Source organism: Neopsephotus bourkii, unplaced genomic scaffold (assembly GCF_033783945.1).
Source record: "Neopsephotus bourkii isolate Nb327-2 ecotype Australia unplaced genomic scaffold, CSIRO-AGI_Nbou_v1 NB_1350, whole genome shotgun sequence".
In the NCBI taxonomy this organism is placed as follows: domain Eukaryota; kingdom Metazoa; phylum Chordata; class Aves; order Psittaciformes; family Psittacidae; genus Neopsephotus; species Neopsephotus bourkii.
This window is the reverse complement of record NW_026901829.1, coordinates 1,570,225-1,576,000: the sequence shown is the minus strand read 5'-3', so window position 1 is coordinate 1,576,000 and position 5,776 is coordinate 1,570,225.

Sequence of the window (5,776 nt, the reverse complement as noted above, 5' to 3'; positions counted from 1 at the left end):
TATCCATGGGCCAGGACTCAGCCCTCCTAGTCTGCAGAGGAAAGCACCACACAAGTTGGTTCAGGGCACATGCAACAGCAGCAGTGGTGCAGCCCTCCCCTCCTTGCCTTCTGCCTGAGCAATGGGGTCATCCAAAATAAAGCAGGCATGGGATATTAAGCCAGGCTCATGGCAATATTCAAATCAGGGAAGATTTGAATGGGAGCACACTCTCCCACAGCATTGTTTCATAAGACCACGGAGAATGAGTTTGGAGAAGGCAGCTACAGGTATCAGAATAATCGTATCACAATTACAGAGTAAATGACCACCCAGAAACGGTACCTTCCTCCAAGTATGTTCTCATGGTTGCTACAAGCTCTAGTGGTGGTGGTAGAAGCTGAGCTGCAGGAGCTCCTGGCTTCATCAGCGTTTGTTCAAGGACCACCGGGAAACTCTCTACTCTTCCTGCAAGCGTCTGTATTTCCATGTACATACACAGAGAGGTCCTGTTGTTTGGCAGCAGCCAGTGATACCAAATCCCTGTGACTGCACGGGATGGAGGGCGTGAGATTTGGAATGGGTAAAAGGGGCTTTGTGCACCATTCCAGGAACCCCTTTTACACAGCCAAAGCCTCAGTCCCATGCATGCGCAGGACACGCACTTGCTGTCAGTGAATCGGCAACACTAACAAGGTACCAAATTTTATTCAAATGTACTGTTTGTTTGGCTGCCTAGATATCAATCAGGCTGCCTCTAAGGCCACCACTATATGCTCTGATTTTTTAAGGCGATAAGGCCCTGAGGCAACATTTGAAATTGCCAAGAACAAAATGTGCAAAGCAATCCATGCCCAGGAGATTAGCTGCAGGAGGAAGTACAGGGCTGGGGAAAGCTGCACACCAGCACCTAGGAAGGAACAGCCTGCAAGATGGAGGTTGCTAAGGGTTTATCTTGCTGCCCTGAGGAGCTGGCATGTGAAGAGCATTCTGATTTTCTGCAGTAGGTTTGGGTATAGTCACCAGTGAGATCCCTGCTTCCTTTTTGTCCCCTGCCTTGAAGGTCTGGGAGAAAGCATCTAGGGCAAGGAGAGATGTCTCACTATGGTGCAGGATGGTGGACAAATACTTTTCGTGTAAGCAGCTAAAGAGAAGTGCGTGATACAGAGCAGAGCAAAGCAAAGTGAGGATTTGTCCAGCTTGGTGACTGTTCTGCACATTAATGCCATTTGTGGGGGGAAGTGAGACTCAGCAGCTGACAGTCACAGACAGGAACTTTGGGTATTGTGTGATCTAGAAACATACCTGAAAGTGGCTGTGGATGATGCTGTGATAGGCAGCAGGGGAAGGAGAGAGGCATGCCAGCAGGCAGGGACTCACAGACTGAGGGACCAAGTGCTAATTACAAGATGACAGAAGTGTGCAAAATGGCTTCAAGTAGTTACTATTCATGGGCTGCCACTGCAAATAACTGGGGCTGGGCCTCCTCAGGCTGGCATGCTGGGAGCTGGGAAAGGGCAGCTGCTTGTCACCAAGCCTGCACTACACACAACACAACAGGTGAAGGAGGGCGAGGAACAAAATGGGCAACGGGAGCTGCTGTGGCCCTGCAGACTGTAAGTGAGAGGCTGGGTAGCACATGGGCATTGTACACTCCTCTGGGAGCTGCAAGGCACCACAAAGGGGAGAGGAGTGACCCTTGAGAACTGTCCCAGCAAGGCGGGTGCCAGCCTTTGGTCCCCACACCAGCTCCCTGGTCCTGCAGAGCACTGCCTCAGCACTGTCCTCCGATGTTCTGCCTTGGAGGTTCAGGAGAAATGGAGCCCACTCAGGACCGCTGCACATTACACTGGCTTAAGCAGGGTGTGTAGTCTCCAGGACGTAGTATAACAAAAATAGCTTTCAAGCCTTCCTCCTTCTCCTTCTTGTCCTGTGTCAACCCCTGCCACCAGATGTGGGGCACCAGGGATTAAGCTTATAGATATATGTGGCTGGTCCCCTGAGCACAATGACAGAATAATTGCATATAGCTGTGCAAGCTGAGGTAACCAAGTTAAAAAAAAATTGTGAGCTGGTAGGCACTGAGGAAGTAAGTATATATAGAAATAACCTACCCCCAAATCCAGCCATGGGGCCAGTGTTCTTTTCCTTAGTATCAGTTTGATAGTTGTGTAATATCTACACAGCTGTGTGTATAACATGTGGGGGTGCCTGCACAGCTCACCGTTGGCAAAATGATGTGGAAAGCAACAGTTGTTAAGATAGGTGAGTGTAAACAGCATGTGCAGGTGGAAAACCCCAAGTGTCTGAGAGGGCATTTGCCCAAAACTGATCTTGCTGAAGAGGGGAACGACCATCAGTCCTCAGCTGGTCATGCTAAAGAGGACGGCAGCCATCAGCTGGATTAAACGGTAACCAAGGAATGGCAAACACAATTATGAAACTAAGAATTAGTTGGTCTGAAAAGCTGTATAAAAGAATCACAAAAAACTGTAATGGAGCCGGGAGAAGTCTCAAGACTGGTAACGAAGCAGCAGTCCAAACCCAGTCTGGCACATCACAACCTCTGCTGAGACCAGATGCAGCAGCTTTCCCATCAATAGGACACTGTCAGCAGCCAACACCCAGCACGTGGCCTGACCTTGTGGGGGGCAGCATGTAGGGACCCACACTTTGGAGGGTGAGGGGAGACCTGCCTGGGTGCCTTCCCACCAGTGGGTGCATTAGCTGACTGAAGGGAATAGCACAAGCACCCCCAGAGCTGGACTGGCCACCACCTGAGTGGGAGTTGGGCTTAAAGTGTGGGGACCCACATTTCACAAGTGATCCCCTTGTCAATGAGAGAGGGGTAAGTGCCTACATGTGTGGGAAGAGAACTTCTGGGTACTAGTTATAGAAGGGTGTTTAGAAGCTTGCAGGAATTTATTAGAGTTTTCTAAGTATCTAATATGGTTGAACTGCTGACACAGATCCTGAATATATAGTTCACTGATTGTCAGTTAATTACATGTCCTTAATAAATCAATAAACCATTTCAATCCTGATTTGGTTTAACCTATGTGAGCTGAGCCAGTTTTCCCTTCAACAATGACCAACTGCTAGAAGATTTTGACCAGTCCTGGCAGAAGGCCTATACAGTCAGTGGGAAAAGATTCACTTCATGTTGAACTGGGGACTAAGTGCAGGACAAGGGATTTCTGGGGTGGACTGGCTGGCAGAGAGAAACAGGAAAGGTGCATGTGTAATGGAGACAACATGCTGTGTTCCTGGTGTTTGATAACTGGAATATGTACTTCTGGACAGTATAGAGTTCCTTTGGCTGAGCGCAGCCACCAGTAGTGAAACCTGCCAGCTATCAACACTGTTTTAATGCAGGCAAAGGCAACTTGTGAAGGCAGCAGAAGTCAAGTCATACTGCCAAAATTTCTCTTTTTGGCTGATGCAGGAAAGGTTCTTCTCATCTCCTTGCTGAAAATAGTAAGAAAATACTTTCTTGCATGAAATCCACCCTGTTTTCCTTGGCACATCTGGAAATCACCATCACACAGGGAAGTAGCATTACCCAGAAAGCAGCTATGAAGCTGGCAAGAAGCAGCACATGTTTTGTGACAACGGGTACCTGAAACCCATGCTGGAGTAGCTAGTCACCAAGCTCAGGCAGCTACATGACCTCCTGATGCACCTTATAGCTGCAAGTCTGGGGGACTGCTTTGGCTTCACCCCTGTTGGTCAAAAAAATTGGTCCCCATTCAGTTTCTATTGGGTATAGCAGCACTATGCACCATTAAAATGGTTTTCTGTCTTGGCAGCAAGATCACAAGGCTTCACTCTCCACTTGCTCCTGACCATGGTTTGTAAGGCGTTTCTGATTGCAGGTTGTATTTGGGCACGAGCCCACGCAGCTGCCCCAGTTAGAGCTCTGCTGCCTCCAGGGCCAGTCAGTCTGGGACATCTAGCATGAAACCAAGTCAAAGAACATGAACTAAATAAATTCCAAAACTATTTTGGATCCAGCTCTAATAGGGTTGAAAAAGGAAAACAAAATCAGAGTGGAAAAACGTTTCTATCTTTAGCCATCTGAAGCAAGACTTATCTAAGCAGCACCACACAGGAGCTGGCAATGGGAATGGTAACTTAGGGTTCGACTTGTTCCTGAACATCTTTCAATTGTTCAGCCAGGGCCACAGTGGGATGCTACATGATATACAGTGCCTGCCAGAGGCGTTTCTCCTTGTCCTCGTGGGAGGTCCTTTCCCTAAAAACAACTCACAGATGCCTGTGATAATTTCTAAGATTACTCCAGCATTGCCCACAGTAATGGTTTTTACCAACTGAAGGTAGATGACTCTGCAAGCCAGGAAACCTGCTGTCCACTGTGGACTTCTTGGTGGTCTCTGCTTTGGTTTGGGTTGTCTGGTTCCACTGCAACTTCCTGCCCTGGCCAACAAAGCACCCTCCCCTGCAACACAGTAACACAGTGTACCTGAAAACAACTACGTTTTCGCTAGAGAATCTTGTCTCCAAGTCTTCGACATGCAGTTACGGTGATGAAAGACATCATGCAGCTGTGATGGGAACTGTCAGCCTTCATTCTCCTGACATAAACTTGGTGCTCTGGTAACCATGCTGGAGGCTGAAATTCCCTTTTCTCTTTTAACCAGCCCTGTGAACCACAGCACATCACACAGCCTGAGAGGCATCCCCATGTAGGCCAGACACACATCTAACAGGAGTTTAAAATGCACTGAAGTCTTTCTCATTATAACCAGGAGAAGTTAAGGTCCTGACTCATATCGCTGATTTGAAAAGCTGGATGGGCCTCAGTTTGTGTTTTTAGATGCCTGTGTACATTGGAAAATCTGCTTTGACTTTCCATGGTTCAGCCTTTCTGCTCAGATAGCCAGGGTACATTTGACACGGACATTTGTACCAGACCTGTATCAAAGCACATCTGTTCTGCAAAGACATGATGGGAGCTGGGCACCAGGTGTTTCTCAATTCTGGCTGAATAAGACAACACAAGTTACAGGCAAAAGGAAGTGAACACCGTAAGGAAATCATTACATCTTGTCTAACAGCGGGACAGGTAGAGGAAGACAGTGCATGTGGTGATGCTGCCATCATTTACGTAAGGCAATACCTTTGTTTTTCTGTTATCTAAACCCTATTTATCAGCTCGATAAACACAAACCCTTGGAGGATATAATAGTGACAAGACCCCCAAGTCAGCTAGAGTTTTGAGTTACACTTCTTTTCTCATGGGAAACATCCCCAGAATACCAACATGCAAATCTGTTCTTCTGCATGTTAAAAGTATTCCCCAGGCAACCGAGATTGTGAACTGAACAGAAATTCCCTTTCCTCCCCACCCATATTTCCTTTTGACAAAAGCAGTCACTGCTGGTAATTGAAGATTACCTGCTGTCACCTGATCTTCAAAGCACTGAATACCAAAATGGCCTCAGCTAACCTGTTTCATTACTAGCTAGTTTTGTCAATTATAGGAACATAAGGCTGGCTACACCTGGACCATGCCAAAGGTCTGTTTCATCCAATGTGTTTTCTCCAGCTGTGTCCAGTAGCAAACGTTTAGAAAAAGAGCCTAAGAACAGGGCAAATACAGAGTAACCAGTGTGACCTCCCAGGTGCCAGCAGCCTGCCACCTTTCGATCTCCCAAGACAGGGAGTACACTGACAGCTAAATAAACTGGGTGTAGTCCCAAACCTAATCTGTATCTCACTTTGGAGAGGCAGTTTGTATCCGGCATGTTGCACCTCACCCTTCAGCTTAGTGGCA